This window comes from Antedon mediterranea, chromosome 1, assembly GCF_964355755.1.
Source record: "Antedon mediterranea chromosome 1, ecAntMedi1.1, whole genome shotgun sequence".
Taxonomy (NCBI): Eukaryota; Metazoa; Echinodermata; class Crinoidea; order Comatulida; family Antedonidae; genus Antedon; species Antedon mediterranea.
Genome location: NC_092670.1, coordinates 3,957,441 through 3,984,792, shown reverse-complemented (window position 1 = coordinate 3,984,792; position 27,352 = coordinate 3,957,441). Strand labels below are relative to the sequence as shown.

Here is a 27,352-nt window from a genome sequence, read left to right as displayed (position 1 = left end):
AAATACTGTGGTGTGAAATTGTTGATAGTACTGTAGAATAATTTGGGTAAAAACCATATAATTCTATGTTGGTTTAAGTGTACACTGACATGCATACTGATTTATTTAAACAATACATTATTTGTTTTATTATATATAGAAATACTTCGTAACTATAACATCGTATTTTTATTTCATTCTATTCCAATGTACAGTATTTGTTTTATAACCACTCTACTGACCAGTTATACATTTTCTTTTTACATTTTGTAATTGTAAGAAAACGCTGAGTGCATGCCCACTATATAACACTGAGAAACTAGTTATATTAGTAGGCCTAGTCGTACATTTATATATTATTTTAAGTTAACAAATGCAAAACCATTTAATAACAAATACTGGTTTTCAAATCTAGTGCACACTATTTAATCGCATTTTACTATACTATGCACGATTATGAAATTTACCAATAAGAATTGATCAAAGTACACCCTCATTAACTTTCATTTTGTGTATCTAATCTGTGTGTATTTACAAGTTGTACTGATCTGTTGAGACACCGGTATCTCTTCAAAAGTATATTTGTACATATATTATTGCTACACATCCTATATCCAAAGGTTTTTCTGACTAGACACAAGTCTACACAAGTTAATTTTATACCCTGGTATTTCAGAGTTGCTGACGTAGATGTAGTCGATGGGTATGTCAGAGCTACATAATAAAAGTAAGCCAACACGTGTAATCGGGCATGGAAAGACAAACTTATTAATGTGTTCCTATTTATTTACCTCCGCCAAGGAGGTATAATAAGTATTCAAACGCGTGTGTTTGTCTGTTTGTTTGTTTGTTGTTGTATTGTACTCAAAAAGTTATTGCAAGATCTTTACCAAAATGAAACATATAGCTATTCAGTATTCATGGTCAACCACAGTAAAATATGCACATGGTTTGAAACTTTTTTGTTTGTTCAAATTCAAAAGTAAAAATTTCACATAATATAAAGATGAGTTTAAAAGGTTAAAATTTGGTAAAATACAAATAAAACACATCATTTAAAATACAGATAAAGTAGTAGTAATTTAGTATTATTTTCAGACCTGTTAGTGTAGTGTAGTAATTTTAAAACATAATTTGATTTAATGTACATGGTTTTTTATACAAGTAGATTAAAAAAAACCTATCAGTTTCCTTGTGTATAACGAAAGTGCTCCCTCTATAGAACATAGAATGTCAACAAACATCTTTTTTTCTTGTAGATACATTACTGAAGAAAATGAGGTGTTTGATGTGGCTAAGGTGCATATGAAATAATGGCTCACAATATCAGGTTAGTTGAATAGGTATTGTAGATACGTTAGCTGACGAGAATAAGGTGCTAGATGTGGCTAAGAGGTGTTTTATTCAAAACATTACCGGAGTAATAATGTGAAGCGCTTAGATAAGATCGACGTATTATTATTATTAATTATATAAAGGCTAATATTGTCGGAATAACACTAGAACTACAGTAGAATGGTATGGTGAACATGTGTTTAACATTGTGTTGATTGTGGTCTGTTGGTAGGCCTATATATTTATTTTATAAAGTTATGGTTTACATTAATGTGAAAACATGCTTTGATGATTTAAAAAAAAAAAAAAGATACATTAGCTGAAGAGAATAAGGTGATGGATGTGAAGTTGGTTACTAGTTCCTAGTTCCTTATTCAAATTGAATTAAAGGGACAGTCACAAATATTTAAAAAAACAGATTTTAATACGTAATAACTATCTAACACTTAAGTAGGTCATGTGTTATTACGTTCGTAAAAGCTAGTTACTTATTCGCCGTAGAGGGCGTAGATGCAAAAAAGTTCGCGGAACTGGGGTGGCCAATGGTAAAGTAGGTCAAGGGTCATCGATCCATACCAAAATATTTTGAAAAAATTAAGTAGGTCAAGTGTTATAACGTTCGTAAAAGCCAGTTACTTATTCGCCGTAGAGGGCGTAAATGCAAAAAAGTTCGCGGAACTGAGGTGGCAAATGGTAAAGTAGGCAAAGGGTCATCGATCCATACCAAAATATTTGGAAAAAATTAAGTAGGTCATGTGTTATTACGTTCGTAAAAGCCAGTTACTAATTCGCCGTAGAGGACGTAGATGCAAAAAATTTCGCGGAACTGGGGTGGCAAATGGTAAAGTAGGTCAAGGGTGATCGATCCATACCAAAATATTTTGAAAAAATTAAGTAGGTCAAGTGTTATAACGATCGTAAAGCCAGTTACTTATTCGCCGTAGAGGGCGTAGATGCAAAAAAGTTCGCGGAACTAGGGTGGCAAATGATAAAGTAGGTCAAGGCTCAACGATCTATACCAAAATATTTTGAAAATATTAAGTAGGTCAAGTGGTCAAAATTATGCCTTTTTAGTCACGTGGACGCGACTCACTAGTTCACTATGTTGGTCGGTCTGTCTGTCGGTCCGGTATCATTATGCATTGTAGCACGCGACATAATGGCTGTTGGCCTTGTTTAAAATATTTGTGACTGTCCCTTTAATTCAATTTGAATAAGGAACTAGGAACTAGGAACTAGTAACCAACTTCACAGACATAATAAGGTGCTGGATGTGGCTAAGGTGCATTATGAAACAAGGCTAAAAATTCCAGTTGAATTAAAGTATTAGTAGGCCTAGTTGGAGGTTTCCTCAAATACCAGGTTATGTTACTTGGAAAAAAGTAAATTATTGTGGGAGTTTCCTGCTTTTTAAACACTCAGTTCACTTGTATCCAGCTTCTGTAAGAAAACCAATCTAGAACTTAAAATGTAAACACAAACCTTGTAATAGCAATTCTGTATTATTGGTTTATTTATTCCACCAAAAACAAAATACACAAATATGCCAATTACAGTCTAGTATACATAAGCAACATTACAGCTACACGTAAATCTATGTTAAAATATCCTAATTTTAACAGGAAAAAGACAATGATAAAATTAGAAACTAAAATTAAGTTTGTACATTTGAAAAGAAAAACAAAATCATAAAGGTTGTATCTATCTGATGCGATAACAATATATCTATACATCTAATCTAGCTATATTTGAATTTCAGTAAAATTGCTGGGCAGTTCATTCTGTTTTACTTTGAAGTTCTATTTTCATTTCTAAATTCTAAAACAATGCATTAATTCAAAAATGTATTATTAATAATTAGACTTAAAAATTAATTTAATAATAATAATAATAAATATAGTTATTTAATCTAAAACTAGACTTTAATTCGTCACTTTGAAAAATTACACGTGATCATTTTATAATTTATTTCAATGTTTTAAAAATGATGCACATACGTTAAAATACGATCAAAAAATGTTGATGTATTACTGAATTAGCTGAATCTAATTATTATTATTATTATTATTATAAACATTTTATTAAGAGTAATTGTTAATATTAAATATTATATTTTTAGTCAATGAATAACATTTTACATTTTAACAAAAATATTATGTGCAGTTTTTAGAACTTAATAATTGAATATTTTAATGTTGCTGCCATTGTAATTAGCTACAGCAATTCTACGTGGGTGATATGAAATAATGCATAACTGATTTGGATTATTAAGTCCATCTTGTTCCTGATCAATCATTTTGATAACTTGTCCATCACTGCTGAATAGTTGTAGCTTGTGTGCACTTGATATGATGATGTTGTCATCTTCATCAACTACAATCCCACATGGATCCATCACCATGCCATCTTCATCACCTGTTTTGATAAGTACTTTAAATGACTTGTCTTCATTATTGTATAATACAATTTGATCATTTTCACAATCTGCTACAACCACTTTCCCAGTTTTTGTAAGTGTTACATCATAGTATCCATATTCTACTTTTTCTTGTGATCCCATCTTCATCAATTTCTTACCACTATTGATGTCAAACACAAACACACATTCAGTGTTCCATTCTGCTACATAAAGAACATTTCTTTTCTCATCTATGTGAATCAATACAGTATTTTTGTAGGTACAGTATTGTACTTTACAATGTTTTTGATCAATAGAGACCAGCAGGAACTGGAGTACTAAAAATGTTATTTAGGCAGGTGTAAATAATAAATTTCATTCATGCTTCAAGGCTTTTCTACTTAACTAACCTTTGTTAATTCTAAATTCACACCATGCTAGAGAAATAAGCAAACAGATGATGAGGAAGAAAACAATTTATAAATTACGAAGCCAATAAGAGGAAGATATTGCACACTTTACAAACTTTATCCAGAAAGATATCTAAGGAAATGTCTTGACAGTTTGAAAAAAAAAATTGAACTTGATCAAATTATTGTTTGACAAGTTACAGAAATAATTAATTTTGTAATTTTTTTTTGCAAATACCATGTTCAATAAATATACTGTGCAAAATACTACATTTAAGACTTTTTTCCATGCAAAAGTTTTTGAGATAATACTGTTGATTTTGTTGATAGGATGTACAAATAATGTCTTTGTTTATTGTGTTTACACATCTTGTTTTCATTGCAGATATAGAGTAAGTACACTATGTGGTTGAGATAATATGTAAAATGGTAAATTGGATCTTTCCATGGTTTCATCATATTGTTTTGTACTCATACTTTGTTACATTAAGTTCTTTATCAGCTTTTTAAAGAATTTCAATCTTTCAGTGACATAGTCCAGCAGACGGAGCACTTTTAGCAATGTTGTGTAACTATAGAGTCATAGCATCTGGGTCTTGCGCAATCAGGGTCAACAAATATTATTGGTAAGCTTATAAAACCATTTATTTTCTACTTTTCTGGTCCTTTGTATTGGCTAACTCACACCTTAATATGTACAATATCTATCTTACAGTTACTATAATCTCAGACATTTCTTTTATTACTGGATAAATTCATTTAATTCCAAGAAAGACAAAGTCATTTCTTAAAGGTTGTATCTAAAACGATGCAATAACAGCGTAACTATACTATTTCTTTGTGATCTAATTAACTATTTTCTGATCTTTAATAACGTTTATGGAAAGTTCAGTCTGTTCATTTCTTACTTTTGATGTTGAAAGAATTCAACAAATCTAAACTTGATTTCTTAGTAAATACCATGTTCTGTGTACTTAAAAATATTCTATATCTAAAAAATGTATAAGAAATATTTGCAGAAAAATATTTGTCTTTATGTTAATGATGTTTAGGTAAAAGTCCCATTATTAAATTAATAATTCATTAATGTCATTTAATTGTGGGCCACCTTAGTAGTTAAATATTTTAATTTTGCTGTCTTCATAATTAGTTACAGCAATTCTACGTGAGTTTGATGAAATAATACACAACTGAAATGGACCATTAATTCTATCTTTTTTCTGATCAATTCTTTTGATAAAATGTCCATCACTACTGAATAGTTGTATTTTGTGGTGACTTGCTACAATGATGTTGTCATCCTCATCAACTACAACTCCTTGTGGATACATCACCATGCCATCTTTATCACCTTCATTGATAATTACTTTAAAAGACTTGTCTTCATTATCATATAATACAATTTGACTATTTCCCCAATCTGCTACAACCACTTTTCCAGTTTGTGTAAGTGTTGCATCAAAGTATCCATATTTCACCTTTTCTTGTGATCCCATCTTCATCAGCTCTTTACCACTATTGATGTCAAACATGAACACACATTCAGTGTTTAATTGTGCTACATAAATAACATTTGTTGCCTCATCTATGTGAATACCACCTGGATCTGTCAATACATCTTTTCCAATGGATTTGATCACATGACCTTTCATATCACATACTTGAATGCAGTTTACATCACTGAATGCTATGTTGTTGTTATTCATTTTGTACATTCTGTAAACGTTCAAATCTTCTGGTAGTGTAATCGTGCTGATGCGTTCTCCTGATTGTTTGTACTTGTGAATTTCATTTGTGCAAAATGAAACCAGCAAGCAATCATCACACTTTACTACTCCTGTAGGCTTTTTATCAAATTTGTAATCATTTACCAGTCTTTTCTTTTCTATTTTGATAGTAAATGGTGATTGTTTGATCGGGCTTCCATTGAAATACACAATTAATATACAAACTCCTGGAGTTTCACATACTCCTCTTATAACATACTCATTATCTTCTTTAACAAGATCAATGTTGTTTTCTCCTGTTGCATGTGTCCATGTTGCTGTAAGTTGATTTGGACCAATTTGATGTTTTTGTCTTATTTTTGCAACAATTGTTTCACCTTGGATGACATGTTCAGGTGCCTTTACATTAATCTGAGTTACAATTCCAATGCCATGTTGGTCTAACAAATCAATTTGATTTTTTCCAAAGAAGTTAATTTGTCCATTGCCATTTTGTTTGATTTCTTCAGAATTATTCATTTGCTCTTTCAGTGTATTCAATGCAATTTCACTTGACATCATAGCAGTTGCTGGTTCACTCTTTATTAACTGATTAAGAAAACTCACATTTGTATTTAGTTCAGTGGTGATTAACCTTAATTTCTTCATTTCTACATAATTTATTTTCTTTTCATTTTCATAAATTGTGTCAACTTTTTTTTATCATTTCATCTCCTTTTTTCTGGATTATTTGTATTGTTTCTTGAACTTGATTTTTAATATCTTTGATAGTTGTTTCTTTACTTTCTTTTAGTTTTTCAGCAATCTCTGTGAGCTCCTTGAGTCCATTTTCTAGTTTATCATTGTAATGATTGGCTGCAGATTTCAGTTGTTGTGCAGATTTTTTTTTAAATGTAAATGCTTTCTCAATGTCTATTGTTTTATGATGGTCCATTGATTGATGTTCTGTTACTGCACAGTGGATGCAAATTGGTTCTTTACATTTTGTACAGTATAGCTCTAGTGGTTTGTTGTGAGTAGAACACAACGGCGGGTTTAATGCTACAAGTTGTTGTGGCGTCATTGATTGCATTTCCTCTGCAGCAAGTAGCTTATGACTTGCTGTTATTGGCAACATTTTGTGATGTTTACTACATGCAAAACACAAGTAATGTCTGCATTCTTTTAATGTGTTGCCTGTTCTTTTGTTCCACAAATGCATGTTATGTTACCTTTCATCTGAAACTTTTCAATGTTTTCTAACATGTTATTTAGAAATGTATTTGGTGGAAGCTTCTTAAGTCCGCCATCTGGAATAGGATATGATAGGCAACAAATTGGACATGTTAGTTTGCCATTATTTGCTTTTACCCAGTTCTCTAAACATGACAAACAAAAGCTATGTAGGCATTGAAGACTTTTGGGATGTTGAAATCTTTCCTGGCAAATGGCGCATACTAAGTTTTCATCTACATCTTGAAAAAACTGCTTTAATTTGCTTGTAGCCTTTTAAAGCCGTTAACCTGCAAGATATTAAAACTCCATGTTATCCTTCTCTGGTGTATTAAACAATGACTAAGAAGTCACATATATAATAGAATTGCTCTGTAATAATGGTTTTCTATCATTGAATACTGTTATGAATATGAAAGCAAATTAAAATGCCAAAGAGTCCTTCAATTAGTTACAAAGTGGAAACAGTGCAACACATGATACGGAGGACACATACTGAATAGACATTATTGCATTATTGAAGTTTATTGATTTTTAAAAGTCCTATATCTGTACACACCCATATGGGGTTTTCCGATCACTTGTCATGGAGTATACAATATTTATGTAACAATCCTATTTTAAAGAGAATATTTTTAAGCAATCATTTAATATATAAAATGTAAATACCTTTGGTGTTGGCGAGCTTTCAGAAGTTAATATGTTTTCCAGTAATGAAACAAAAGCTGGTTTTCCTCGTTGTTTGTGTGTACGTACGTGTGATCATTATTGAGCTGTTTGTATTCCAAATCGTCACGTCATTACGATTTCAAAATCAGTGATGTAGAACATCAAACTTCAATACAAACTATTCGTTACTTTAGTATTGGATATTTTATGTTTTGGTAAACAGTATTGTACTTTATAATGTTTAGAGAACAAACGCCAGTGCAGGAACTAAAATACAGAATATTATGTAGATGGGTGCTAATATTTTTATAATTTATGCCTCAATGCTTTTTGAAATTGTAATAATTATACTTTTAACGCTGAATTAATTTTCTTTTTTTCCCTTTCAGACGATGCTAGAGAAATAAGAAAATAGATGATGAGGAAGAAACCCATTGATAAATTACGAAGCAGACAAGAGGAAGATAATGTTAATTTTAAAATCTAAGCCTTTCCATATTTCATCACATTGTCTTGAACTTTCTTTAATTACATTACATTCCATTTTCAGTTTAATCGTTTGAATCTTTCAGAGACATAGTCCAGCAGCAGAGCACTTATTGCAATGTCATGGCAATTGGATTCAACAAAACATTACAATGGTAAACTAATTCATTTATTTTCTATTGAACTATTATATTGCATTGTATTATATTCACACTATGATATTATTACAATGTGCCATTATGGAGTTCTGTAGCGTTGACAATATCATGACCTGAGCTGTTTGTAAAGCACATCTTGTTGTATTTTTGTCTTGCGGAAAAAGCGTCACTTTCTGGGACCATATTTGAATTTGTTATAAGCCACCAATGTTTTATAAATAATATGCATTTGTCTTGCAGTGTATTGCTGCACCATTCTGGTTTATGGATGTAATGACCATGATTGGACACAGAAAGATGGAAATTTCTTTACAGTTAGGTTAGTGTTGTTCTATTTACAAAACAATGGCATAGTATTTTTAAGTCGTCTTAAGAACAATACTTGTTGAATGACAGTTATGTGTTCAAGTTTTCGCTTTGCTCAAATACTTAGCCCTCAACAAATGGAATATATTCAAGTGCCTGTTCTTATTATGTATAATATATATCATATACAATATTTCATTTCATTTTTTCATTTTTTTTCATTTCTTTATTCGACAACAAGCGGTCCAGGGATTGCGACAGCAACAGAGCGCCATAACACATTTGTGTCCGCAATCCCTGTAACATACAACTTAATACAAGTTAAAAATGAATATAAAATATACAGAATATATTAATTCATTAATATTCATACGACAAATAGTCATATTCATAGATATACATAGCAATTCATAAACAGTTACAGTTCTAATACTCTACTTTCTGGAACACTAAGCAAAAGTGTCTCGTTTTAAAGACTTCCTTGTGTCAGAGCCATATATATAAAGAGTTACGTAATTGAAAATTAGAAGCCATTTTTGTGTCAAAGAATTTGCACGCTGAGTGCGCGCGCGTTTATTTTGTATAGCGTTTTCCTGTAGTTCATGCATTATTATTAGATTTTGTTGTCTATGAAATAACGCTTATATTCCGTTTTTATCTATATATAAATTTACGTAAGGGCAAAATTCGGTAAAACGCGCGTTATTTCTAGAATGTTTACTCGATGGTATGTAAAGTTGGTTCGTACTTTCGGTACTGATTTTAACCACCTGATGTAACCCTGTTTACTAATTAAATTGAGTTCGATAATTAGTTATTGAAGATTAAAACGAATTTAGGTTCAACGATTTGCCCCAAATAGGGGTGTTTTTCGATCGTGGTATACACTGTCTAATGGATGTCCGTCTTGAAAAATACCCGCAGACGATAATACGAGGATGCTTCGCATTTTCCTATCTCTAGGCCTCCTACGATAATTGTTTTTAATGGCTGAAAACCGGTTGAACAGCTCGAGTACAGCATCATAATGTTGAAGACAGGCCGATTTTCTTTAAAAAATACTATTTTGATAGATTTAATATACGTTTATACAAATGTATTGATTTGCGATGAATGGAACATTCCAATCTCTGTTCCACAAGTGTCTATTCCCTCAGGCGTCGTAAAGGCAAGTACTGTATACTCATAACAGAAATTCGATCCATTTTCTTTTCAACCAACCCAACCATTTCAATCTGTGCTGCAGAGGTTGGATATACATTTTTTTTAAACAGATAATGAGCTAGCGTTTTCACTCGCCGTATATTATGTACACATCTTTATTATTGCAGTTAAACCACCCACATCACCACCCTTCCCTCACTGGCATGAGTAGCGTTGTAAAACCAGTAAACGCAGAACAACTTCAGAGGGTAGGGTAGGAACCAACTTAAGTATGAATTGGCTCTAAAAACAATTGAAAACCATTATGCCTACTAATTAAGTTGAGTTAGATAATTTAAAATGTATTGACCATTAAATCGAATTTATGATTTTGCCCGAATAGAGGTGGTTTTCACAAATTGTTTTAAATTATATAAACATATACACGTCGTAGTGATGTATCGTTACATGTACTATACTATTTCAATCGACGGTGGTAGTTTCAACAAAGTATTAAATCGCAATGTTTTACTGTATAGGCCTATAGTGGTATATTATTTGTAAAACATGAAAACAATTAATATTTCGTTACTAAATGGATAAAGAATATATTTAAAAATTGTTCTTCTTTGCACCCATCCTCTTCCCCATCCCTCAACCCTAATGTTACATACAATACACAAATTAAGTTTGTTTAAATTTGACTTAAACAATTTGTCTCATTTTGTGACAAGTTTCTCTTTCGGAAGTAATTCCCAGGGTGCTAATTTTAGTTGAGTACATAAATCACAGTGTCTATTTATTCGTTCCTGTAAACGACATGTATTATTGTCCTGCGATACGTACATTTGAAATCGCCAGTTCTTTAACGCTGAAATTATTATGTATTCGAGAACCATCTAGTTTTAGTAATTAATATTATTAATGGTATTGATTTTGTAACATATATATATATATATATATATATATATATATATATATATATATATATAAAATAACAGCAGAAAACTTGGTTACTTCATTGTTTTAATCACTACAAATTTGTTTCGTACGACCAGCATGTAGCTGGCCGCACTCTTCAGGTGAAATATAAAACATAAGTAACACAGTTGTTTCATAGTGCTTAATAAAAGTGAGTCATCAGGAAGTCGTATACAATAGCCTATTGTTTTAGATAAACTGTTTGGATCTGCAATTTAGTAAGAATTTTTTCCTATGTCTATTCAGTATTTATTGGTAGGCCTACTCACTTTCAAATCAGTGGCACACACCTTTCGGTGGTGCGTCCATACAAATATAAACAACAACATATAAAAGGTAAAAGGTAAACTTACATAATTAACTTACATTGAAAAAAAACAAAAACAAAAACAAATGTACAGTAGTAATTGCACACTTGAGTAGATACTTAAAAACAATTGTATAACGAGCAAATCAATAAATCGATGCAATAGGTCAGTAGTAAATACACATTAGGGCCTACTTACAAAATGTCAGACAGAAAAAAAAAAAAAAATACTTAAACATAGTAGGCCTAAATAAAAAAAAAAAAAAAAAAAAAAAAAAAAAACTAAAAAAAACAACAAAAAAACAAAAAACAGAATAAAGGTACAATAGGTGGACAGTATAAATAATACATAATCATGATAAAATTACTACATAAATCAAAATAAGCACAAATATATGTTTATAATATGTACTTGAAATTATAGATATAGCAAACAGCAAGTACAAGATTTTATTTGTTTAATGATTAGTTATTGGTATATCTAACTGGTCTATCAATAAACTAAATAAGCTAAAATGTCTGAAAAAAAAAAAAAAAAAAAAAATACATAGAAAATAAAACTAAAAAACAATTGGATAACAGTATAACGATACAATAGGTCAAAAGTATAAATAATACATAATCATGATTATTTTTACAAAAATCGAGATAAACACAAATATATGTTTATATGTATTTGAAGTTAGATAAGCAAATAAACTAGTTTATCAATGTAGGCTAATTATTGGGGTAATGTTGGTAATTTCTTATATATATCTAACCTGGTATCCCAGGCACTTTGTAGGTATTTTTTACAAGCCAAGTCAAAAATTTCCCCAAGAACAACGTTTTCATTATATAAATTGTCTAATAACAAATGTAATTTCATTTCAGAGGTTCCTTCGTAGAAAGATTTCCAATAATGTTCAAACCCGTTATTCATTAATTGTAATTTCATTGGGTAGAAGATTTCTTCTCTTAATTTACTAAATGTATTACATTCTAACATAAAGTGTGCGATAGTTTCAGTGTCATTATTGCAGAGTGCACACATACCCGTACTCGTGGGTGACCATGACTGTTTCCTACCTTCAAGGTTTAGAGAGTTCGATCTCGCCTTAAATTTCAAACAACTTCTTTTAAAGTCATTTTTGTAAAGAAGGTATGGTTCTAGTATCGGTTTATTCTTGTACAATATATATTGTGTCTACAAGTAGAGACTAACTCGTTCGTACGGTTTAGTGAGCATAGCTCTGGTTGACATATAATAACATACTTTTCATATATACATAAATTACATCTTTTGTTAATATTTGAGTGAGGTTTGAGTGCGGCCAGCTACATGCTGGTCGTACGAAACAAATTTGTAGTGATTAAAACAATGAAGTAACCAAGTTTTCTGCTGTTATTTTATTTCATTTATGCTCTACCTTGGTATTGAGCACTCTATCCAAACGGTCTGAAAATTTCAACCTGAATATATATATATATATATATATATATATATATATATATATATATATATATATATATATATATATATTATAATGACTAAAAAAATAAATGCTCGGGCCTACATGCAAGTCAGGATACATCAAAGCAAAAAAACATACAAATTTACCCCTCTTTTTATGCAGTATATGGCTCTCTGTGTGTTTTTGACATCAACTGCGCCGCCAACGTTATTAAATTTCAGAGACTCGTTCATCATTTCATTTGTAATAATTTGCCTTTATTATTGTAATGTTGTTCATACCCTTCTCAATATATTAACACATATATCCACGACACTTTATTATTTTATTTAGTCATCAAAACATGCATTATGAATTGAAAATATTACATAATTGTTATTAATAGGACGTAGTTATGGGATGTTTCGTTCCAAAATCAATCAATCGAACTTTATAATGTACTAGTGCACGCGCGCGCTATTATTCTTTGCCGCAAGTACTTCTGTGCACGTCGATATTTCACCATAAAATGCTCAAAAAAATTTTTTTTTAAATATAAGAAAAAGTTGTATTTTGTTGCTCCTATACCCTATACTCTGCATTTAACGGAGACAAGTTTGACACAAATTGATTTGCATATCACGTGACTTTAATCCAATGTCGTAACTCTTTATATATATATGGCTCTGACACAAGGCAGAGCCATATAATAATAGAGAGAGTTACGACTTTGCGTTCACGGATTTTAGAAAGTCACGTGGTGCACGCCGGCCATGTTTGTGTCCAACTATGCCTATGTAGCGTTATGGAGTCGAGTCATTTGCTTAAAAAATGTATAACATTCACAAGGCTTTAAATATCGAATTTAATATCAAAACAATCAATTTCAATGCCAGAAATCATACTTCCAGCCATTTTTGGACAAACTTGTCCATTAATATGCATCTCCCAAACAATTTGACACTAAAATTATTTCATTTAATCTAAGCGTTGCAAAGATATGATCATTTTGTTTTGAATGGGTCAAAACATTCAAATTGAGGTCAGAGGTCAAAGATGAATTTTAGAAATTTGACAACATGGGTTTTTATAACCAGCATGATTCAAATATTCATAAAACACAATGTTTACACTTTCCCCATGATCTGCACACGAAAATACATAAGGATCTGTGGCCGTATTCACCAATCTCACTTAGGCTAAGGGAAATACTTACCCTTAAAATTTAAGAATTCCCTTAACAAAGGGAAACACTTAAGGGGTATTCACAAATGAGTTAAGGGATTCACTTACCTAAGGAAAACACTTAATTTAAGGGTAAAACTTAAGGTTAAAAATAATCATAAATATTCATGAGTTGTCCCATTGTCCAATCACAGAGGATTTAATTCCCCTATGGTCCAATCACTTTCCTCTCTAAAACTAATTTGCATATTTTAAAAAGAGTAAGGGGTTGGGGGACGGGGGCGAGGATGAAGAGAAAATAGTGTATGGACGATGATCATCAATAAAAAGAAAATGGCAGTCAAAACAAAAAGTAAATGAATATTAGACCTAGACGAATTTGTATGAGGATCAAGTAAATTAGGTCTAGCCTAGATGCTACTAACAAACCAACATTCTGTGTAGTCATAAACCTGTCTGTATTGAGGCATATGCATCCTAGGCTGGTTACTGGGCAGACCAACAGGGGGCCTAGCATCTCTACCTAGCCTACTAGAATGGGGCTAATTTCTATTACAACGAAATGGGAAGCCATCTTCCACGAAAATAATGGCAGTCAAAAAAAAAAAATAAATGAATATATAGGCATAGACTAATTTGTATGGTGGGGATCAGCAAAAATGGTCTAGATGCTACTTAAACTAAACATGAATCCTAGGCCAGTTAGTGGGCAGACCAACTAGCCTTAGCCTAGCATCTCTACCTAGCCTAGACTGGGGCTATCTACAACTGGGCATAGTACTCGCACACACAGAATCTTCAGCACAACCAAGGTACTGAATAGTTAAGGGAACTTTTAAGGGACCTTTGAGGTCCCTTAAAAGTTAAGGGGAAAATAGACCAAGTTAAGGGTTTCCATTAACCTTAACCCCTTTGTGAATACCACTTAAGTGAAACCCTTAATATTTTCTTGATTTAAGGGAAATTCTTAGGATTTAATGGAAATATCTCACTTAAGTGTGATTGGTGAATACGGCCACTGGACTATAAACGCGCACGCGTAGAGCGTGCATGGAGCGCACAACCAGAGCCGTTCCGAAATTGCTATTTTTGTTGTTTTAAATCATGTTCGCAGTAACTTTATAATTTTTTATTATTTTAACAAAAACCTTTAATCAAATTGATTGTTTTGATATTAAATTCGATAATTAAAGCCTTTTGAACGTTATATATTTTCAAAACAAAAGACTCAACTCTATACCCGGTCCCTACATAGGAATAGTTGGATACAAACACGGCTTCTAATCCATTCAATGCCGTAACTCTCTCTATATGGCTCTGCCTGTGTCAGAGCCATATATATAAGGAGTTACGACATTGAAAATTAGAAGCCATTTTTGTGTCAAAGAATTCGCACGCTGAGGGCGCGCGCGTCTCTTTTGTATAGCGTTTTCTTATTAGTTCATGCATTATTTTTAGATTGTGTTGTCAATGAAATAACGCCTAGATTCCGTTTTTATTAGTAAATAATTTTATTAATGGTATTGATTTGTTAATATATATATATATTTGTTATAATAACAAACAAAAAAATGCTAGGGCCTACATGGAAGTTAGGATACATCAAAGAATGAACCAATACAATACAAAAAACAAACAAATTCACCCCTATTTTTATGCAGTATATGGCTTTCTGTGTGTTTTTTACACAAACTGCGCCGCCAACGTTATTAACATTCAGAGACTCGTTCATCATTTCATTTGTAATAATTTGCCTTTATTATTTTAATATTGTTCATACCCTTTTCAGTATATTAACAAATATATCCTCAACACATTATTATTATATTTAGTCATCAAAGCATGCATTATGAATTGAAAATATTACATAATTTTTATTAATAGGACGTAGTTATGGGATGTTTTGTTCTAAGGGCCTGTTTCTGCTGCATAGAAAATAACCGGTTAAAATCGGTGTGAATAAATTAAAATCGGTGTGAATAAATTAACTCCATTTTCTTGGCAGTAGAAACAGGACAAATTTGTGGTAACCGGTTAGCTGCAACACGAAATAACGGTTATTTGATTGACAGTTGTGACCCCGGGTCAGATACCGTCGCATACGATGTGTGTTTTCCTCGTGGTTTTGACAGTCGAACGAAGAAGTGAACATGTATGTGGATGAATGAAATCACAAGCAGGCCCGTAGCCAGGGGGGGTTTTTATGGTTCGGGCGAACCCCCCCTTTACAGCGAACCCCCCTTAACCAACTGCGAACCCCCATCCCCGACATGCCCAATACCTCACCCTCATCTCCAAAAATCCTCCAAATACGTGCCCCACAGTACAAAAAGTTGTTTGTAAATTGAAAAATTCGTAAACTTGTTCGTGAACCTTCTTCTCTGTATGAGCGTCAACTAGTGATACGTGTCTGTAAATTTCTAAAAGCTGCAAATGAATTGCCGATTTTAACCTGAAAAATAAATGTTTGGTCCCTGCATGTAACATGATATTGACGCGTCTCATAGCGAGCTGGCGTACGAACGATTCGTACAAAGGACACCGCCAGACAACTGCGTACCTATAATTGTTTAGATCACTGGCAGTCAGGCAGCATGCATAAAGTATATAGCCTTCCGACGTACATCAGTATTTATGTGTGACTATGAAGTATAATGTATCATAGAGGATTATAGTGAATATTAATAGTTTACACTATTCCAATAATATCTATGGTATCAAGTACTGTAGTTCACATTATGGCATCCGATTATTTTTTTCTAGACCACCAGCCGATACGTACTAAAATGTATCAATATCACCTATTTACATATTTATATTCCTCAACAAATTGCTGTAAATAAATATTATAGATAGAGCTAGCAAATAGCATTTGCCTTCACCCAGTGTGCTTTTTTCGGAGCTGCTCCTAGATATACGTTCGCATTGAACTTGAACGCAAAACAAAATACGGAGTAAATGATCAAACAATCGGCGGTTCCGCACAGAGCACGCGCATCTAACATACGGCAACAAATAGTTATCGTCATTTAAATTATCGACGTGTTTGCGGAGGAGGAAAAAAGTACGATCTTTTTGCTCATTGGTTATATAGCATGCTGCACGAGAGTGTCTTTTCTGGGCATCTAGGGGTGTCATTTAACAAAATTCGCTTCGCATCAGGGAGGGGGAGGGGGGGGGGGTTTACCCAAATATTTAGTGTCCGAACCCCCCCTTGACAGATCTTGGCTACGGCCCTGACAAGATATGCTATTCAGTTGTGGGGGGAGAGAAAGTACGGGGAAGGATGGCAGGCAATAGAAAAGAATCACAGATAATAAATAAGAGCATTTTTGCGAAAGTAAAATAGAAATTTGGGGTGGAGTTCCGGGGACTACCCAAGCTAAGCAATTTGAGGCGTTAGGTACACGCTCGCGAAGGGTATGGATGGGCCTATATAAACACCAAAACGGGAAAAAAAGGGACTCAGAATGTTGCAAATACCTACCAAACGAGAGTAGATAATGGTTAATTAATTATGAAAACCCAAATTTTATAGCAAAAATCATCCGACAATTTATGTTATAAACGATGAATTTAGCAACAAAAACTTAATCCAAACGAGCGTATTTATGGCACGGCCTCAGTGCCTTTCATAGGAGAACAATGAACAATCTTACTTTGATCGTTTTACATACAATTTTTTTAGAAAAACATCACATCGACCGAAAACAAAGGTTATCAGAGCCTTTGATAATATATTAAATATGATTTTATTAAGCATAGAAATGTGTTATTATTTATGTTAGTACATAAATATACGAAACAATGTTTAATACTCATTATTCTATTAAAGGCACTATGTGCGTGCGATATTCTATGACTTGGATACTCTCGTTTGATTTAAGTTTTTGTGGCTAAACTCGTCATTTTTAACATTTCGGACGATTTTTGCTATAAAAGTTGGGGTTTCATAATTAATTAACAATTATCTACTCTCATTTGGTAGGTATTGCAACATTCTGAGTCTCGTTTTTGTTTCCGTTTGGTTTTTTGTAGGACCGCGCTCGCTGGGAAGGGCCGTGTGTCATCGCCTTTGTTGAGGAATAATAGGCTAGATAAAAATTATCCTAGGCGATCGGGCGCTGCACGACCCTCCCCGTGTTATTGAAGGCGCCATGAGAATTAATTTTATTAACGATGGTAAGATAGGCTTTACAAAAAACAAAACTTGTAGACAACATTTTATTATGTTAATGTAATATAGTGTTGCGTTGTTGAGGTACTAATGAAAGACTCTGACTCGCTTGACTGTCGTAATACATATATTGTTTATTCAGTATAATACTTCAGTACAATATACAACTATAAGTATAGATAAGGACGGAGGATCAATGATTGATGCTGTCGGTGAGGTGTGAAGTGTGTAGGTCTGCTTCTGAAGAAGTGGCTGTGAGGTGTGTGCTCCGTGAGGTGGCTGCAAGGTGTCTCTGGGCCCTTCTGAAACTTGGGAGTATATTGGCTCAGTTCATTTGCATAATGTCATTACATCATCTGTGAGGGTAACGATTGGTCCTAAGTTGATCCAGGGGTGTTTAAGTGGGAGTGATTAACGGTATAATAAGGTATTTCTGTGATGGATGACACTGTCAAATCTGTACTTAAATAGTGTCGATCACTCCTGGTTTAACGATGGGAAAGTCACAAAATTAAGCTAAGTGTTTTCTTTAGGGATTCTATTATAAACTAAATGGTCATTAAAACATCTGGACAAACTCTCCTTTGGACTTTCTGGGTCAAGTTTGTGAACCTATTTGAATTCCGATACAAAGGTCAATTTCTTAAATATAAAAGTATATCTTTATATCACATCCCTCTATTTCCCTTTTTTTTTTCTAATCTATTTAACATATAAAAATGGTTATAATAGTGGCATGCAAAATTAAAGTTATATAAAAGAAAAAAAACATTATTATACATATAAGAAAAAATTGAGTTAGCCAAAACCATTAACTCTGAAGTGTAACCTTATCACTTTCACTCTCTCTCTTCTCTCTCTTTAAAAAAATGAAATTAAAAATGAATTTGGTATAAAATTCGCGTAAGTCAAACATAAATCAGTTAAAATAAAAATACAAAACTTAAAAATAGTATGTTACATTGAACATACGTCAATCAAATGGTGCGACGACTCATCGCGTTCTAATGGTCTTCAAACATAAATCATCAAATCAAAACATAAAACTCAAGAAACTGTGGCTGATTAGCCTAAAATCAAATATCAAACTTAATCACTTAAAACTTTAAAAGAAACAAATGTGTGTGTCCCGTTGACACAAACTTATCCACAATATATCGTTATCGTCACAACTTTATCGATTTAAGCATTTATATTTACAGGTAATTACGATTTCAATCGGTCGGCAAATTCGACTTTTGTACTCAATGTCAAAAAAAATTACAATTAAAAGTACTAAGAAAATCTCCTGTTATTGTATATCAATTAATTAATGCTTGAGATTAACGACTCAAAGGTTAAACAAAATATTTGTTACAAAATGATTGTCGTTCCTTTTAATATCTCAATATATCGATCATTCAAAATTCAAAATTAATCATTATCAAACTCGTTACAAAATCAATACTTAATCATAATTTCAATTCTCTTTTAACTGAAATCACATCATTACTAAACAAATCTCATCAAATACGTAGACTATGCTATCATTAATTTAGCAAATGTCGTAATTTAAAAATAATCTTGCAAAAAAAAAATTAAATCAGTAATTCGTTGCATTATACAAACGTTTTATGAATCGTTTTGGCGATCCACTTATCGGTATCTGTTTATCTTTAATGATCTCTTTAATCAATTTATCTGTATCGTTATATCTGTCAATATTCCACCAAAATTTGCGATCATTAGATTCGTGTTTTGTTTTATCATGTTTAAGATGGCGATATCACACACGTGTACTGACGTCGATGTAAACAAACAGCTAACTTACTACTTCTGTCTGAGTGTATTGCATTTTGGGTAATGATGACGTTTTGCTCGACGACCACCCATAGATTTAACCGGTTATTTCGGAGCACAAATTGAGCAGAAACGCGGTCTTGTTATTGCTATCTATTTTTAATCTATTTTAAAATAACCGGTTTAAATTGCGTTATGCAGCAGAAACAGACCCCAAAATCAATCAATAGAACGTTATAATGTACTAGCGCACGCGCGCGCAATATTCTTTGGCGCAAGTACTTCTGTACGCTGTGCACGTCGATATTTTACCGTAAAATGTGCAATTACATTTTTTTAAATATAAGAAAAAGTTGAAAGTATTTTGTTGCTCCTATACTTTACATGCATTAATGGAGACAAGTTTGACACAAATTGATCTGTATATCACGTGACTATAATCCAATGTCGTAACTCTTTATATATATGGCTCTGCCTTGTGTATAAAAAGTGCTTCCTCTATATAATATGGAATTTCAACTAACATCTTTGCGGGTATGAAGCGTCTCACATACGCAAAAAGCCAAAATCGCATCTTGGACTTGCACAGTGTATGGACTCTAACCTTACGGTTTTCATTAAATATATCATTGCATGCTATCATTCTATATATCTAACTTTAAAACTTTTGCATTCCTCTTTTTTCATTTCATCCTTTTTATCTTGGTGAAAAGGGAGGATACTACATTTTCCTCCCCTGAGTTTATAGTTTCTCTACTCTACAAATAAGATAGTTTAACAAGAAAATTTTAATCATGAATTTTACTGCCATTTTTCATCTTTACATTTTAATTACCATCGTATCTAAAATTTTAAATGAAAACAAATATGGTTAATACTGAATTCAAGCATCTTATTATGTAAATATACCAGTATTTTAACTACTTTAAAAACTTACTTTTAATGGTCACAATTGTACTTATATGTATATAATATATTCACAAATGAGAATTTAAATAAACGTGAGATGAACTCACACAAGACAAAAAAAAAAACATCTTTGCTTTTTTCACATTTATTTAAAAGTTTTATTTAATTTTATTTCAACAATATTTTACGACGGTGGTCCATCCAGCCGAAGCTGATTTGTTTAGTTAATATCTAAAACTCTTGTATTAACGGCAGTATGCGTAAACTAGGAAACAATTAGGTAATCAGGTAATTGTTGTATCTGGGTTGATTTGCATAAATGCCAGACCAGGCGACGTATAATAGAAATCACTGCATCATCTCAACTAGCCACACTAGCAGTGTGATTATCACACTGCTAGTGTGGCTAGTTGAGATGATGCAAGCGTATAGACTGGAGGTCTTAGTTAAAATATATCGATTGTTGCATGATACAAGCCTTCCGTGTTCTTTCTTGCGTATTATCTCAACTCAAATAAGTGGCCAGTGAGGCCGCAGTTACAGCTCTGTCTTAGCACTATCAATCTGCCCAAAAATATTAAAATGTTTCTGTATTTCCTACACCAAATTATATAATAGAATTGTTTTCTTTTAAATTGTTATTGATACATTTATAGTCTATAGTTCACTATGTCGGTCGGTCGGTCGGTCGGTCTGTCTGTCGGTCTGTCTGTCGGTCCGGTATCACTATGCGTTTTATCGCTTTCTGACCTTATCTTGATATCAGTTTAATCTAGCTAAGTCAATTTTTCACAGTATATTCCTTATGGCCAGGAATCGATGTGGTTATGTTTTCACGGTGCGCAATAAAAAATTACGCGGTCTACGCACGATTTAACAAATTCACGTTTGTAATCATATCTTCACAACCATGAATCTCAATTAAATAAAATTTGGTACTCATACATTTCAGGGCATAAATCATCATATGGCAATACAATTACGTGCGTAGCGTATGTAACGCATGCGTATGCGCGCTTAAAATTTCAAAATTTATTTTCGATGAAATAAGAGTACGTTTCAGGCAATTTTAAGCGTTTAGAAAATTGCCATGAGTGCGAAGATGTTTGCGCGCGCACTGCGCGTTAAATGTTGTTGCGCACTCTTTTTGCCCGATTTCTGTTTTCTTGACTTACTTTTCAACTCGAAATTACGTTATACGAGCACGTCAAAAGTGACAGGCTACGCACGTGTAAATTAAAAAAATATAAATGTTTTTAAACATTTCAACATTTTTAAACATGTTCAGTAATTTCGGTCAGTTGGTAGGTTGGTCGGTCGGTCGGTAAACACTAATGAGCACGCGACTGCATCCATCTATATGGCTTTGTTTAAACTAAGTATTGTTTACTCTAGGCAAGTTACACTCATCAGATGAAGCATTGAAAATAGATCTTGTACAGTGGGACAGCCAGTCGACAAATCGTGTCAAATTTCGACTCGGAGAGGGCGCCCTACTTTTCTAATTTAGTTCAAAATTGCTAAATTTTAGGGTGTTGGAAAAACACAATATTTGTAAATTTAGCTGATTATCGGAAAAATATTGTTAGTGAAATAAATTCATAAATGGTTTTAATATATTGTCATGTAAAATTAAATGTATTTGAACAAAACGATAATCTGTAATTTAACGGCAAAATCAACCAATGTCTTTTTTCCGAAATTGTACCCTAGAAAATCGTTAAAATAAAATATTTAGAAAAATTGAACAGTCCTGAATTTAAAATCCCTGTTAGAAAAATTAATAATCTACAGAATACGATATTAAGATACAAAATTCGGTGGTTGGGATGCAGCTCCGACTATTCAAACTAAAGGTACCACTATTTGTTCCTTCGAAAACTAGCGAAACCGCCATTTTGTAAACACATCGTCATCGTGTTTATGAATTTATTTATAGCGAACGATATACGCGATGTTTATAATTGTCCGCGTATAAGAATTCATATAAATAAATACATTCCAATACAACGTATATTATTACTTGTTTATTTATCACAGTATACATTTTAGTTGAGGAATATTTATCATAACTATTATAATAGCTTTTATACGAGTCCGAGGCCTAGCCCTATTAGCGAGCGATTGTTCCAGGGGCGGAAAGTCACTTAGTGACGTTGTGATCGAGCGCGTCGGGCCTAGCTAATATTAATATTAATAATATGACCTGAAATAAGCGGCTAACAAGAACTGTTATATACTTGCTTACAATTGTTTTGTTATTGATGAACAAACAAGCAATTAGATTGAATAACAAATTATTTATTCATTTTTTTTGGGTAAAAACATGTACAAACTAGTACTGTATAATATAAATTAATAGTAATATTAAAATACAGTATTAATAAAATATAAAATAGGCCTAACATACAATAAATATTCAATTTTTAAGGTCTACCACATGACAATAACATAATTTACAGAGTATAGTGTAGTAGGTTTGCATTCAACATAAATATTTGTATTGTAATTCATCTAAATCCTCTGCAACATACATATATTTGTAATTCAACATTTTGTTTTAAATAATTAAATTATAGTTTGGGTATGACAATGTCGGTAGGTACCGGTGTCATCTTTTTATCCACTTCACTCTCAGTTTGAAGTCACAAAGACAAAAAACTCTGCATCATCAACGATTCCTGAAAATAAATATTATTTAAAAAAAAATGTTAATGTCAAATGTAAGCTGTATTTTATTAATTAATTATTACAGTATTTGCTATTATTATTTATATAATCTAGGCCTACTAGTAACCTAGCTAGGCATCTATTGAGGCTAATAAATCAAATAATAAATGAAAAATTAAATAATAATATTAATACTGATTGAAAAAAAGTATTTTTTGGGGGGGATCAGATCACCAGGCTAGGCCGGCCAGGACCAATGATACTCGTAATCAGTATGACCGGTTGGGCCGCCGACAAGTTGAGCCGCCGGTAATTTCTATGAAACGCCCAGTGCGTCTTTTACGACATTTCGCGTAGTGATAGAGGGGTTTCCTAGTACATAAGTTCATGGTCTTTAGGTTTATTGTGTCATGAAAATAAATAATAATTACATACTACAATTTTGTTGGTTTGAACCGCCATAACAACACAGCAAAGGAAAGTAGTCATATTTAATAATTTAATTGTTTTTAATCTTTCAAGGTAAAAATGCAGTGCACTCCATAATATTTTTCTCGCGTAAAATCACGTTGTCTCTCAGGACTAATAAGTAATAGAGTATTGATACTCTTCGAATGAGGTTAAATAATTATTATTTTTTATCTACTATCTTTTAATATCATATTTGATTGAATTTTACAATGTTAATACACAGAATATTTTACTAAAAAACGGTGATTTTATGCAATTATTTTACCGAAAAATGGAGTAGGCCTAGTTCATACAACTGCCGCCTAAGGGGGAAACATGTTTACGTCATTTTTGGCTAAAAACGATCACTTTCGGTCATGTTTTAGGCCTTATATTTTGGAATCTACAAACAAGTCAGATATTCATAATTATTTCTCTTTAATTATAATATTTAATAATATATACTAAAAACCGTGATATATAAACTTTGGAATATACATCGTTATTATATCTAATAATTAATATAAATAGAACTTCTATTAAATAGAAACGAGCACCGGCGAAAGTAAGCATTTGGCGTTTCATAGAAAATAACGTTTTTCTGGCGGCGGCTCAACTTGTCGGCGGCTCAACTTGGCCTAATCCAACTTAACGACTATCGGATCAGCATCAACACAGTACAACACACGTCTCGCTATCGCCTATACTGACACACGTCTCGCGTTGCCGAAACCACGCTCACAGCTAGAAAATGTACCTACCTTTCGAGGCCTGAGAATACACCAACAAATTTTGAACAGGATAGAAATATATCATACTCGATTAAACTAATATTATTCTTGATAAAACAATTGATTATAATCTTTTTAATTTGTTGGGATGCACCTCCGACTATTCAGAAAATGGACAACAAAACAGTAGTCAAATCGTACCACATTTATAAATTTCACGAGTCCCGACTTCAGTCGCCGAATGTATTGTATTAGCTTCGGTTTCTTTGAAGGAAACCGATTGGTTATTCAATTATACTTATTAGGAAATGATTTTACCATAATAGGTAATGTTGGGCGGTTCTTAAATATTCATGAGAGCTTAAAATAAAACAGCACTTATTTGCTAGGCGACGAAAAATCGTGGTTTCAGTTTTCAACGATAGGTGGCGCTTCAAAATCGTCAATGCGGAAGTAAGTCGATTTTACACGATTTAACGGTCAAAACGCGAAGTGGCTTTCCCACTGTTGTAGATACATTAGCTGAAGGAAATGCGGTGTTGGTTGTGGCTAAGGTGCATGTGGAACAATGGCTCAAAATACACAGATGATGAAAATAATTAGAAACTAATGTTATTAAGTTTTTACATTAAAAAAAAAGACAGTCTTAAAGGTTGTATCTAAAATGACAACTTGTTCTCATGTACCATTCATTATTGCTGGGCATCTGTATGTCATTACCTTTAAAGTTACATAATTCAATTAAATTCTAAATACAAATTTCATTGTAAATATCATTGTATGTCTAAATCCTAAAGGTAAAATACTACAATGATTTATGAAAAATAGTTTATATAATGTTAGCATGATATTATATTTCATAGATATATTATTGTGAACTATAATATCTCTATAATTTCACCACTGAATTAACTCAATTTACTTTGTAATTATTATTTTTATAATTATTTATTTGTTATTATTATTACTTTTATAAGTATTAATATTTTATTTTCAATCAATGACTGACTTTGTACAACAGTTGTTTATTTGAGGAAAACTTTAATAATTAAATATTTTGGTGTTGCTGCCAGTGTAATTAGCTACAGCAATTCTACGTGGGTGATATGAAATGATGCATAACTAACTTGGATGGTTAAGTCCATCTTCTTCCTGATCTATTCTTTTGATAACATTTCCATCACTGCTAAATAGTTGTAGTTTGTGTTTACTTGATACAATGATGTTATCATCCTCATCAACTACAACTCCTTTTGGACACATCACCATACCATCTCCATCACCTTTATTGATAAGTACTTTAAATGACTTGTCTTTATTATCATATATTACAATTTGATCATTCTCCAAATCTGCTACAAGCACTTTCCCAGTTTGTGTAAGTGTCATAGTATCCATATTCTACTTTTTTCTTTGCTCCTATCTGCAAAAGTTCTTTACCACTACTGTTGTCAAACATGAACACACATTCAGTGTTCCATTCTGCTACATAAATAACATCTGTTGCCTCATCTATGTAACCACGTGGATCTTTCAGTACACCTTTACCAATTGATTTGATTACATGGCCATTCATATCACATACTTGAATGCAGTTTACATCACTGAATGCTATATGATTATTCTTCATTTTGTACATTCTGTAAACTGTCACACCTTCTGGTAGTGCAGGCCCCTAGCCAGGGGGGTTTTTTGGGGTTCGGGCGAACCCCCCCCCCCCCTCTTTTGCGCGAACCCCCCCTTTTACCAGCGAACCCCCCTTGAAAAACAAAGGCCCCACTTCCAAAATCGTGCAATTAATTATCAATTATAGCAGATTTTTTGGTCATTTTACTTCTATAAATTGACTATGTTTAAATCGATCGAATATACAGATTGTCCGATGTCAAAGTCACTGCTGAGCGTGAGATCGAGAGATTGTTGAGAGATGATGGTTATAAATATGACAGAAAAATGGACTGACCAATCGCGTGCTTCGGCCGGGCTTTTCGGAACGCACAAGATCACGTTCAGTTCAGTTCAATCTTTTTGGGGATTTTAATTTTTTTCCTGGAAATATTTTTCATTAAACCAAAGAATTTCACTGTGTAAACTTGAATAAAAATGGTGCTGAGTTAAATTGGTACGTGTACGTAGGCCTACCGTATATTTCGGTGTATAAGACGCACTTTTGACACACAAATTTGACCTCTAAATGTTACCCTAATTAATAATTATTACAGTACGCATTAGATATTCTACCCAGGCCTAGTACTCGCGGGTGTGTATTCTCTAGCAGCATGCAGCATCACAGCGCAACACATTTATGGAAGAGTCCATTAATTACGGTGGTGTCACATTTTAATTACACAATAACTATTTCCCTTGATCACGATGGTTTATTTTTATTACATCTCTATGTCAACAATCACATAATTTTATAATCATGTAGGCAATAGTTCGTATGTCAAGCGATATCTAAAAGAGTGTGTTGTTATTGTGTTAAGTAGCTTCCCCTAATCTCATAGTGTATATGGCCAACAGTGCTGGCCACCAGGCAAGGAGCACATGGTCAGTGCTCTCCTCTACTCATAATATTGCTGTAATAATGCATGCATGGAAATAGGAAAGATTTTCATATAGGCCTACCCAACATGATATTCCTGGTTCATTATCAGCCCAAAAAACTGAACATCATTTGGATTGATTTTATAATGGTCATACACGTCACAATAAGAAGGTATATATTTAAATAATATGAAATTAAAGTTACTTAAATAGACATAGGCTAAGGCTAGCCCTACCCACACAGTGCATCGTAACTGAAACAATATGGGGATTTCCCTTTTCATTGAACGTTCAGTTGAAGTAGAGACTGATACGATGTAATAAAGGCAATCAAACAAAATTATATCATTTGATTCTAAT

General features: G+C 32.6%; 2 long non-coding RNA genes across 2 annotated transcripts in view; one reads left to right on the top strand and one right to left on the bottom strand.

Annotated features, from left to right (window-relative positions):
- Nucleotides 1–673: 673 nt before the first annotated feature.
- The window catches only part of LOC140045939 (uncharacterized), a 29,348-nt gene continuing 2,669 nt past the window's right edge, over nt 674–27,352 (top strand). The window contains exons 1-5 of the long non-coding RNA XR_011844727.1: nt 674–706; nt 1,239–1,309; nt 4,651–4,748; nt 8,120–8,371; nt 8,615–8,693. This is a non-coding gene — a long non-coding RNA (uncharacterized lncRNA). The remainder of the gene's footprint in view (nt 707–1,238; nt 1,310–4,650; nt 4,749–8,119; nt 8,372–8,614; nt 8,694–27,352) is intronic.
- On the bottom strand, nt 22,875–24,945 carry LOC140045887 (uncharacterized). The gene is made up of 2 exons (XR_011844724.1): nt 24,476–24,945; nt 22,875–23,275 (listed from the first exon to the last, which is right to left on the bottom strand). It is a non-coding gene; the product is annotated as an uncharacterized lncRNA (long non-coding RNA).